The sequence below is a fragment of the Pelodiscus sinensis genome, chromosome 6 (assembly GCF_049634645.1).
Source record: "Pelodiscus sinensis isolate JC-2024 chromosome 6, ASM4963464v1, whole genome shotgun sequence".
Taxonomy (NCBI): Eukaryota; Metazoa; Chordata; order Testudines; family Trionychidae; genus Pelodiscus; species Pelodiscus sinensis.
In genome coordinates, this window is record NC_134716.1 from 54,581,101 (window position 1) to 54,593,420 (window position 12,320).

The 12,320-nt window shown below is 45.9% G+C and overlaps 1 protein-coding gene across 1 annotated transcript in view; it reads right to left on the minus strand.

Moving 5' to 3' along the window:
* The window catches only part of SNX24 (sorting nexin 24), a 154,244-nt gene that overhangs the window by 72,437 nt on the left and 69,487 nt on the right, over positions 1-12,320 (minus strand). The window lies entirely within an intron of this gene.

Sequence of the window (12,320 nt, forward strand, 5' to 3'; positions counted from 1 at the left end):
TTCATAGCTGTAACTATGTATTTTATGTATGAAGAAACATTTGAAAAGATCAGCTGGAAGTTAGCTGCTAATTTAACACATTTTTTATTTCTAAGCAATAAACACTAACTTTTAAAGTGAGAAGTAGCTAGGAGGAAAGCTCTGCCTATATAATGTGCATGTATGTCAGTTTCAATTAATTATGCTACTTCACCAAAGAGAGAATTCCAGAAATACAGGAGACAAATGCTTGAATATGCAAAAAAAGAATCACCTTCAGAAATGAAGAGCTGTGGAGAATTAAGTGGCTGAAAAAACTGGATAGTGGAATATGAACTTGATTAATTTTCTAGTGATCAAAAGCGATTACCTTTCAATTGCCATACAGATCTATATAAAATGAACTGATAGTCTCTATTCAGTTAGGAATGACATGTGTATGTCATACTCGTGGAAAAAAAAAAAAAAAGGTCTCATTTAGCAATTTCACATGTCAGTTAGCAGCCTCAACCTATACATTAGGAAAGGAATGAGCACAAAGCCCAGGTGAGGGCTGAGACACATTGATGGGAAGTTTAAGGTGCTGGTGCCTGGGCACTCCACGTCCCAGAGCTGCCTATCAGGCAACTTTCATGAGAATTACAAATTCATGTAAGTCAGGTTTTGCCCTCAGTTGCACACATGCAGCTTCAGTGAAGTAAGTCTGTTTCCCTTTGAAGTCAGTAGGGTTGACTGGTTCTTACAGGAGGTCAAATTTTGACCTAAGGTGGTGGGGGAAGGAAAAGAATAGTTCTGTGCAGACTGTTTTTTCAGTGCATATATATCCATTTTATCTCCAAAGGATCTGTTTTAGAATTAGTTTATGAACTATGTAAATAATTCCAGGGCCCCAGAAGCTGTAATTCATTTTTAAGCTCAGACTTTTCATCAGGAAACAAACAAGAGTGTTTTAATAACTATGCATAGAATTACTGTGAACAAGGAGGGAGAATCCATCAGTTGCAGAAGAGAGTAGCAGGCAGCTTTAACAGAAGCTATAAGAGATTTGCCTGAATGGTCTCTGTGCACTATGATGCTGCCACTTCTACTACAGTGAAATCCTCTGTCTTCACATCTGTTACTTACATCAACATGCAGGCTTAAATGTTAATAAATAGGAACAAATACAAGTGCACTGATTTCATTTAATGCAGTAATCTAACAGCCAAAAAGACAGTGTATCTTCCAGTATATAAAATTACTTTTCTCCTCCCCACAACTGACATTTCTCAGCCTACTCATTGTAGCACCTATGTTAAAAAACGTAAATGATTTGTGATACTGTTAATGTTACAGCAGTCAAATGTAGGAGAATCTAAAAACTTCCATTCTGTTTCCATAAATATCTTAATCTCCAAATGTTCACAAGTTAAATATTTTGCTTAAATGTAATATAAAGTTTGAGCAAAGTACCCCATAAAGCAGAAATTTAGCTGAATAAATAGAAAAGCATATCATATTTATGAGTACTGATTGTTAAATTACTTCATGGAGACTGTAGAAGTTCCAGTCCTATCTCCTCATCATTTACTAGATCACTACTCACAATCTTAGCACAGAGATGAGTTGTGTCACTATTTTTAACAAGGATGTAGCTAGTGATGCATGTGTGAGAGACATTTCTGAACAAACTAAAGGGGAAAGCTAACAGACACAAAATACCTAGTGAATATAGACAAGTCTGACAATAATTTAACTGAGCAATTGCAGACTCTGACAGAAAAACAATGTAAGGAAACTGGTGTACCTAGATGAAAGTGCCAAAATAAAGAAGGAACAACTGTAACAGTGCAAGGAAATTACTTTTCTATGTAAGAATGTTCACATTCTGTTAAACAGATAACTCTGAACAGACATATCACATTGTGTGTGAAGTGCAGCTAAATGCCCAGAGAATGGAAAATGCCATAACTAATCCTGGAGTCAGACAACTAATATTGCTCAACAGACAGAAATTATAGTTACAATGAATAATCCAGTTAGTCTGGTCTCAGGTGAGAATTATAGTAGTCTTACAGTGATGTTACTGTTTCCTTTTTTAAATGCACTAGGTAGAAGGATATCTAATTACCCATGAATTCTGCCACCAAATACAATGTATTCTTTCTCTCAGTACCACAACAAAAGCCTGCTCAACCTTTATCAAAGTCGGGATCTAAAATTCCATTTAATCAGTTAACCGGTTAAACATTTTATGTTTAACTGGTTAACTGCTTAAATGGGGCAGGTGGGAGCTGCATGGTGTGGTGGGCTGTCAGGGCTGGAGCAGCCCCCCACCTGCATCAGGTGGGAGGGGTGCTCCAGCCCGGCAAGGCTGCTGGTTAACTGTAACCGGTAAGCCCCATCATTCACATCCCTATGTCAAAGCTGTTTGTACAGAACTTAACTGCAGAAGTGACTGTTCTACACACAGTTTAATTGGAGTGAAACAAAGAGTGGGATAAACAGCTCTGGATCTGAAGTCAGAGCAAGAGATGCATATCTTTCTGCACCCAAAATTGTGATAAGATTTATAAAGCATGGACAGGATTTCCATGTTTAGTATTTCATTAATATTCAGACAATGGCACATTATCTCTGGTTCAGTTGGGCTGCGCTCAATGTAAGACCAGGGTCTGCTGGTGGGGCCAGATGTTGTTTTATACCTACACTTCATTTCACTGAACTAGGGGCAAACCCAGGGTTGATCCAATCACAGCATAACCAGCAGCAGTTGCATGGCTGCTCTAGCATATACCTAACTGCACACAGGTGCAGCACCCACCACAATAAGTCCTGGTCCATGACTGAGACTCCAAGGCACAACAGTAATACAAATATTACACAGGCACAGCAGCTGGGAATTTGAGGAGGGGATTAATTATATATCATTTGCATTCGGTATTTTTTTTAATAGTATTGCTTTGTCCCGAATCAAAACACAAGGAGGCATATTACAGGAAACTGTTCTATTAATTCATGGAAAATAAGTGTACTGATACACTTCATGGAAAATAACTGCTTCTGATTCTATGAAGCTGTCAATGGAACCAGTCTAAAAAGTGTTTTGTAAAGTACCTTATACATCAATCGCGTAATAAAATAATTATGGATATTCTTTGTATCATGCTTTTTTCCCCAATATCAACCAAAGCATTATACTAAAGCAGACTGGTAACGGTAGTGATTATGTAGAAAAGAAACAGGACTCTGGGGCAGTCTTTGTAAAGATGACCTTTGATAGAAAGACAGAATAATATATGTTCCTTGTGGATCCCAGAAACATTAATTCACACTAAGCGTAAAACTGTAGGGAATCTCCCGTGGAACTACCATTGTTACTGCATGAAAAGGTAGTTGACATAAAAGTGCCAGAACTCAGGATTTTTCCACTCACCTTCACCAATCTTTTTCAAACACATTTCATAAATCCCATAGGAATGTCTCTGTCACTTCCTGAAAAATAACTTGCTTGGCTCTTGCTAAGCTAATGCAGATGGGAAATACAGCTTATAGCCAAACTAACATGCTACAGAATCTGACACTTTTGCTGTTTTGTTACTTCCAAAAAGCTCAAATGTTGCACAGATGCCTTCCTTTTAACATCCAGCAGACAATGAAGTCACCTTTTTGTCAAGAGCCTTAGAACAAAATGAAAACCACAATCATGAATAAGTAAAGTTCAGGTCCAAGTGATTCAGTACACAGCAGGTGAACATTCAAAAAGATATTAAAATATGTTTAGGAACTTCTTCTCTTGCAGTAATGGTACCATCCACTCTTCTCTCGGATAAAGGAAAACAGGAAAGGAGTACTTTACATGGTACTGCATCTCTGGCCATTAGAATGCTAGCTTTGCTGCAATCTTTCAAAATAACTCAAGGGAAAGAATGGTTACTTACCCTGTAACTGATTCTTCGAGATGTGTTGCTCACGTACATCCCAATATAGGTGCGTGTGCGCAGCGTGCACACGCCGTCGGAGACTTTTCCCTCAGCAGTACCCTTAGGGCCAGCAGGGAGCCCCATATATACCCCCGCTGACCCCTCACCCACTCTGTTCCTTCTTACCAGCATATTCTGTATAAAGGGCAGTGGACGGGGATTTGGACAACACATCTTGAAGAATCATAGTTATGAGGTAAGTAACCTTTCTCCTTCGAGTGATTGCTCATGTGCATTCCAATATAGGTGACGCCAAAGCAGAACCTAACTAGGCGGAGGGCTGGATGTCGAAACCAAGGAGGAGTTAAGGACCGCCCTACCCAGGGCAGCATCCTCTCTGGTCAGATGGGACAGCGCATAACGGTTGGCAAACATGTGGACCGAGGACCATGTAGCAGCTCTACGGATGTCCAGGATGAGAACCCGCACTGCGAAAGTAGTGGAAGTGGCCACAGCTCTCGTGGAGTGTGCTCTAAGTGTCGGGGCTGAAATGCCTGCTAGAGAGTAGCACTCCCTGATACAGACAGTTATCCATGAGGCGATCTGCTGAGTGGATACAGGTTGGCCTCTCATGCATTCTGCGATGGCTACAAAAAGATGTGGTGATTTTCAGAACAGTTTGGTCCTGTCTAAATAAAAGTGCCCTATGGACCTCTAACATGTGTAAAGCTTGCTTTTTCCCCGATGCATGTGGTTTCAAGTAAAAAACTGGTAGAAAAATATCCTGGGAATTGTGGAATGCAGAAACGACCTTTAGCAGAAAGGCTGGGTGAGGGTGGAGCCAAACCTTGTCCTTAAAAAATACTGCGTAGGGGGGGGATCTGACATCAGCACCCTAAGATCAGACACCTGCCTCACGGATGTGATTGCCACTAGGAGGGACATCTTATATGATAGGTGAAGGAGGGAGGACATGGCTAGCAGTTTTAACGGGGGCCCCATGAGTTTGGATAGTACCAGGTTTAGGTCCCACTAGGGAACAGGTTGCCAGACATGTGGATAGAGTCTGTCCATTCCTTTGAGGAACCTGTTGACCATAGGGTTAGCAAATAGCGTTTTCTCCCCTTCCTCTGGGTGAAAGGCCAAAATAGCTGCTAGGTGGACCTTAATAGAAAGGGGGAAGAGAGATACTGGAGCCTAAGGTCCAACAAGTAATCCAGGATCAAGGGAACTGGTGTCCACCTCAGGTGTACCTGATTCTGAGAAGCCCAACAGCAAAACCGCTTCCACTTAGCGAGGTACGTAGTTCTAGTGGAAAGTTTTCTGCCACCCAGAAGGACTTCTTGGACTCGTTGACAGCACTGGAGCTCCTCTACCATTAACCATGGAGCTTCCATGCTGTCAGGTGGAGGGACCGCAGGTCTGGGTGGTGAAGTCTGCCCGAGTCCTGAGATATCAGGTCTGGGACTAGTGGGAGGGTTACAGGCCTCTTGCATGAGAGGTCGAGCAGGGTCAAAAACCAATGTTGTCTGGGCTATGCTGGGGCGATTAAAATTAATGACACCCTGAACTCCTGCGCTTTCAACAAGACCTTATGGACTAGTGGGAAGGGCAGGAAGGCGTACAGCAGGCCTTGCGGCCAGCGGAGGAGGAGAGCATCCCCTAGGAATCCCTGTCCCTGTCCCTGTCCCTTGAGGGAGCACTAGTGGGGGCACTTCATGTTCTGCCCTGTGGCAAACAGATCCAGATGGAGAAACCCCCATACACGGAAGATGGACTGGGCAACGCCCCAACACAGGGACCAATTGTGGCTCGCAAACAATTTGCTCAATCTGTCTGCTAGGATGTTCTGTAAGCCCGGGAGATACGAGGCCATTGGGGGGATATCCACCCTGCTACAGAGTTTCCATAGGCTGATTGCCTCTGAGAACAGACCAGGTGAACAAGCCCCACCCTACTTATTTATATAGGCCACCACTATCGTGTTGTTTGACAGGATGAGGAAAGTCTTGCCTTTCAAGTGGGGAAGGAAAACCACACAAGCCAGTCAGACCGCCCTGAGTTCCCTGACATTGATATGCAGGGAGGTTTCGTGGGGGAACCACGTACCTTGAGTATTTAGCTCTCTCAGGTCGGCTCCCCAACCCATGTCTGACACGTCTGTGACCAGTCGGATGGACGGGACTGGCCGGGAGAATGGGACCCCTGTGCAGACTTTCGCTTGATGGGTCTACCACTCCAGCGCAAGGAGGACAGGGTCAGGTTAACACTCTGTCCCAGGAGTGGACGGCCGGGTTGTGGACTCGTGATAGCCACATCTGAAGTGGGCACATGTGCAGCCTGGCATGTTACACTACATAAGTGCAGGAGGCCACGAGGCCCAGTAGATGCACACAAGCCCAGGTGATGGTCACTGGAAAGTTCTGGAGCAACCTGACCACTGACTGTAGCATGAGAAAGCGGGAGCTGGATAGAGAGGCTCTCTGAGACCAGGAATCCAGAGTCACACCCACGAAGTCGATTGTCTGGGTAGGAGTTAAATTGGATTTATCCAGGTTTAAAAGAAGACCCAGTTCTTGAAAAAGTTTGCAGACTATGGAGATGTGGTCTCTCACCTGGGTTTCCGAGTGCCCTCGGAGGAGCCAATTGTCCAAATAAGGGAACACTTGGACTTCCCTTTTTCTGAGCTCGGCGGCCACCACTGCCATACATTTGGTGAAAACATGGGGGGGGGGCGTATAAATACCAGAGGAAAGGGCCTTGAATTGGTAGTGGTCCTGGCCCACAGTGAATTGCAGAAACCTTCAGTGGAAGGAGGTGATTGAAACATGAAAATAAGCATCTTTTAAGTCGAGGGCGGTGTACCAGTCTCCAGGGGCTAGGGAAGGAATGATGGATGCCAGAGTCACCATTTTGAATTTTCTCTTGATGATGAAGAGGTTTAGAGCTCTGAGGTCCAGGATTGGACAAAGGCCCCTTTTGCTTTTGGGACCAGAAAGTAGCAGGAATAAAAACCTCTGTTTTGAAATTCGAGGGGAACTCGTTCAACCGCCCCCATGTTAATAAGGTGGCAAGCGTCCTCCTGTAACAGCAGCTCATGAGAGGGATCCCTGAAAAGGGATGGGGGGTAGGGAAGTAGGGGGCAAGTGGAAAGGGATTACATAACCCATTCCTACTTTCTCCAGAATCCATCGGTCTGATGTAACAGAGCGCCAGGCCTAGTGGAAACAGAATAAACGGTCCCGGAAGGGTAACAGGGAGACTAGTAAGGAGCCCTCGGGGGTCCCATCAAAACTCCTATTGAGGCCTGGGGGCTTATTAGGGGGCCCCTGGTTAGAATCCTGGGCTGAGCGAGGGTGGTGCCTATTGTTCCTGCCATTATTATCCCTGTCCCTATGTCGAATAAATTCGGGATATGGGCCCTGTGGAGGCAATCTAGGAACGTTCCTGTGTGGCCCTTAATGTCCAGACTGGCCTGCTGGAGGCTGCTGGAGGAGGGGTATGACCGGGCAAGCCCATCCCCCCACACCCGCAAGACGATGCCGGCGGCCGCAGCATCAGAAGCCGCGCGGGGGGGGGGGGGGGGGAAGAGGAACAAACCGGCCGGCAGGAAACGGGACTAACCCCGGCACATGCTGATCCTGGGACACTGTCAGTCCCGCGCATGGTCCTGGCGAAGCGCGAGTGAGTCCGGCTGCGGCTCCACAACATGCTATGGGGATGGGACAGGGCTTCTCCTCCACCCCGAGGCATCAGACTCAACCAGGAATCATCAATTCAGCCCCACACAGCTTGCTTTGGAGAGCTACATTTCCTGGGCAGATGGGATGTTGAACCTGGAGGATAAATGTGGCTTCCGGTGCCTCCGTGTACAGGTCCTGCTCAGAGAGTTGGGGATCTGTGGTTACTAGGGTATCATGTGTCTCTTGGAGACCTTCCGCCTGGCCCTGGGCCAGCAGCTGGAGCAGCTCCACAGACTCCAGCCCCAAAAACAGGAAGGCAGAAGGTTGGGAAGGGGAAAGGGAAAAATAGGAAGGAAGAGGCTTGTGCTGAGGGGAGGGGGGCAGGGCAGGAGAAGAAAGGGGAAGGCACCAAGGGACAGGGTGCAGGAGAGACAAATGCCAGGGGGGCAAGTGCAGACAATGAGGAAAAGGGCAGGAGGGGAGATGTCAGTGGAGGAGGGGGGGCAGGGTGATGCTGGGAGAGGAGAGGGTAAGGGCTTTGGGGGCTAGAGGAGGGAGGGAGAGGTGCTCGGAGAAGGCTTGAAAGAAGGGGTGGGTATGAGAAAGGTGGGGATGGAGTAAATCATGTGTGAGGGCACAGGGGCATGAGGGGAATGGGGGCAGAGGGTGGTGAGGGGGTGGACATTAGGGAAAAAGAGGGGCAGGGGCAGTGAGGGAAGGGGGAGGCACCAGGAAGGTGCAGGACTAAGGGAAGGTGCAGTTGCCAGGGGATTCTGGGGGTGAAGCAGAAGGGCAGACACCTGCAGGGGAGGGACCAGCACCAGAGGAGAGAGGCAGGGCAGGTGTGTAGAGGGAAGTGTTAGGAGAGGGGATGAGGAGGAGTAGTTTACATGATCAGAGTGGGGCAACTGGAGGAGTGGGCACTGGGGAGAGAGAAGGGCTGGTGGAGGGTGGCAGGTCTCAGGAAGGCTGAGGGCAGTGAGAAGGACAGAAGTCAGGACAACAGAGGAGGAGGGCTAATTTGGCTACGACAAATCAGGAAAGAGATCTTGGAGTTATCATGACTAGTTCTCTGAAAATGTCTACACCAGTGGTCCCCAACCTTTTGAGGTTGTCGGGCGCCAGGGGGCATGGCCGTTCGCCCGCCGGGCGCCAGGGGGTGGGGACACTTGCGCCCCGGCGGCGGCCCCCGCCATGCGCCGCGCGCCCGGCGCTCCCCCCGCCATGTGCCACGCGCCCGGGGCCAAGTCAGCCCCGAGCACCTGGCGGGCGCATAGAAATGCCCCCGCGGGCGCCATGGCATCCGCGGGCACCGTGTTGGGGACCACGGGTCTACACAGTGTGCAGCAGCAGTCAAAAAGGCAAATAGGATGTTAAGAATCATTAAAAAAGGGATAGAAAATAAGACACAGAATATCTTACTGCCCCTGTATAAAACTATGTATGCCCACATCTTGAGTATTATGTACAGATGTGGTCTCCTCACCTCAAAAAATATATTTTGGCCAAGGAAGGGGTTCAGAGAAGGGCAACTAAAATGATTAGGGATTTGGAACAGGTCCCATATAAGGAGAGGCTAAAGCGACTGGGACTTTTCAATTTGGAAAAGAGGAGATTAAGGGGGGATATGATAGAGGTCTATAAAATCATGAGTGGTGTGGAGAGGGTGAATAAAGAAAAGTTATTCATTAGTTCCCATAATATAAGAACTAGAGGACACCAAATGAAATTAATGGGTAGCAGGCTTAAAACTAATAAGCCACTGGTGAGTTTCAACAGCGGCTGAATCCAAATGCCTGGGACAGAGCAGTTGGGGCGCTGCTGGGTTGGTCTGGTAGCGCCAACCCTTGGCACTGCGAGACCAACCCGGCAGCACCCCAACTGCTCTGTCCCAGGTGTCCCCAAATCAGCCGCTGCTGAAACTGATCAAGGGCTGATTCCAGGAAGCCCGGGGCAGAGCAGCTCTACCTCGGGCTTCCTGGAATCAGCCGCTGGTCAGTTTCAGCAGCGGCTGAATCGGGGACAGCTGGGGTGCTGCTGGGTTGGGTCCCGCAGCCCCAAGGGGCAGCACTACGGGACCAACCCGGTAGCGCCCCAGCTGCTCTGCCCCCAGCTTCCCCGATTCAGCTGCTGGTCAGTTTTAGCAGCGGCTGAATCAGGGAAGTTGGGGGCAGAGTAGCTCCAATGGTCTGGCTGCCCAGAGCACTTCCGGTTTCCTGATGGTGCCGGACCATCAGGAGTACCGGACCATCAGATGCCGGACCATCGGAGTGTTACTGTATTATTTTATTATCGTTGGTGGGCCCAAAATCAACACTTATGTTATACTCTTAGATACATGTATACATAATTATATTTCCCAGACTTCTTTATTAATACTCAACAGTCCAAATACTAACAAAAACTTATGCTACCAAAATTTTTCATTAAGTTTTTTTACTCCATCATAATCGTTGAATGAGCATGCTGGAAACTACAGGTACTGCAGATTTATTTCAAACAAAAGGTACAAGAGTACTGCACTTATTCCACATTACAGTCAGTTTCTTTTCAGATGATTCTAATATATATCCTGAAGCAAGCGTTACCTCACGCAGAAACATCTGCAAGTAATGCTCTCTGTCATCTCTAATTGGCTAGGAAACTCCTTTCCATCTTTGTGGATTAGGATCTGGCCTCAGTTATTTAAGCCTTTGTCACCTCTTGGTTGGATCACAACAATACAATGCATCTGGGCACAAAGCTTTCAGTTCTTGGAACACTCCATCTGGTACAGAATGATGCATCATGTCTCCACCAATACAGACTACTGAGAACATTAAACTTGTTCTCTGCTCTCTACACTGGCTTTGTTCTAGGGATGTGAAATCCCATTTAATCAGTTAACTGATGAATCCTTAGATTTAAACGGTTAACGGGGGTCCTGCTCCTATCTCCCCTCTACCACACAGGAGAGCTGGCAACAAGAAGCTAGCAGCCCAGGGCACGGGGTGCCCAGCTCCTGCCTCCAGTTACACCCCTGCATGTGAGGATGCCAGCTGTACTCCCCCCCCCCACCCAGGCAGGAGTGAGCAGCTCACTGTGCAAGGGTTCCCATAGCATACTTGAATCAAGATCTTGATTCTTAACCAAGGTGTCTCATTGCTCGGGCCCAAGTTATCTAAAAGATTGTGTGAAGTTCCAGGACACATCAGTAGTGCCATCTCTTACGCTTCATCTCCCAGAATAGAAAGTTTCTCCAGATCCTTTCTTAAAGTTCAGGATCTGACTAGTGAAGGGTTTTTATTTTAAAACGCTTTTATGGTTTGGAAAACTTTCAGTAATAAAATATTGGGAGCAGTCTAGGCTCTCAGCTTCTGGAGTGGAAGATTCTAAAGTTTCCCTTTCATCAGTAGGACAGAGCAGTAGAGAGGAGGCACTTGGTTTTAGGCACTTTCTTTTTAAGCAATTAATTTGTGAAGGAACTCTGTATTATTTACTTAAATGTTTGTCTGCACTTTGCAATTATAGAATAATTTGCCTCTGCTATTAAACAGTATCTCCATTCCATTCTCCCCCATCAGATATCACAAATTTAAGTACTGTCATCTGATTTTGGAACAAGGGATCATTGCATCAACTGAGCAAGGTTCTGCACCCCACAAAAAAAGTCCAATTTGTCAGTTTAACCACTTTTGAGCAACCCAGAGTGGAATTAAAAATGGCTGCAAGATGCTGGTTTTTTTATTAGGGCCAGGGCACCATTGATGGAGAACTAGGAGATCTGTAGTCCCCTCCTAAAGTCTGAACCCCTGGATTTCACAACTGGGATCTGCTTCAAGCACATGGCCTAGGTCCAGAGGCAGCTCTTAACTGCAACACAGCTTAGGCTGCTCCTAGCTTTGCCTTTGGGTCAGGGAGTTTGTTTATAGACAGAGACAGGGCAATTAAGATAGCAAAAAGCTTTTCATTCAAGTAACTGAAGGATTGTTAGATCATCATGAAAACATCGCAGGGATACTTCAGTTAAAAGATAGAGAGAAAAAAAAGAGTAGGAATAAATAGTGGTGTACTCCAAGAGTTTGCATTTGGACCACAGCTGTTCAATTCACTCATAAATGATCTTGAAAAGGGGGTAAAGAGTGAGGTGGCAAAATTTGCAGATAAAATAAAATTACTCAGAATAGTTAAGTTCAAACCTGACTGCAAAGAGTTACAAAGGGATTTCATAAAACTGGGTGACTGGGCAACACAAGAACAGACTGAATTCAGTGTTGATAAATGCAAAGTAAAGCACATGGAAAGATATAATCCCAATTATACGTACAAAAATGATGGGGTCTAAAATAGCTATTACCACTCAAGAAAGAGATCTTGGACTCAATATGGACAGTTCCTTGAAAACATCTGCTCAATTTACAGTGGCAGTCTAAAAAGCTAACAGAATATTGGTAATTATTAGAAAGGAATAAATAAGAAAGAGAGAAAATCTCATGTCTCCATATAAAGTCATGGTATGCCCACATCTTGAATACTACATGCATATCTGATCACCCCATCTAAAAATAGATATAGTGGATTTGGAAAAGGTACAGAAAGGGCAACAGAAATGATTAGCCGTAAGGAACAGCTTCCACATGAGGAAAAATTAAAAAGGGACTTTTCAACTTGGAAAAGAAATGACTAATGGATGGGGAGAGATGTTAAAAAGTCTAGAAAATAATGAAGGATGTGGAAAAATAAAATAAGGAAAGGTTATTTACTCCTTCATTAATAT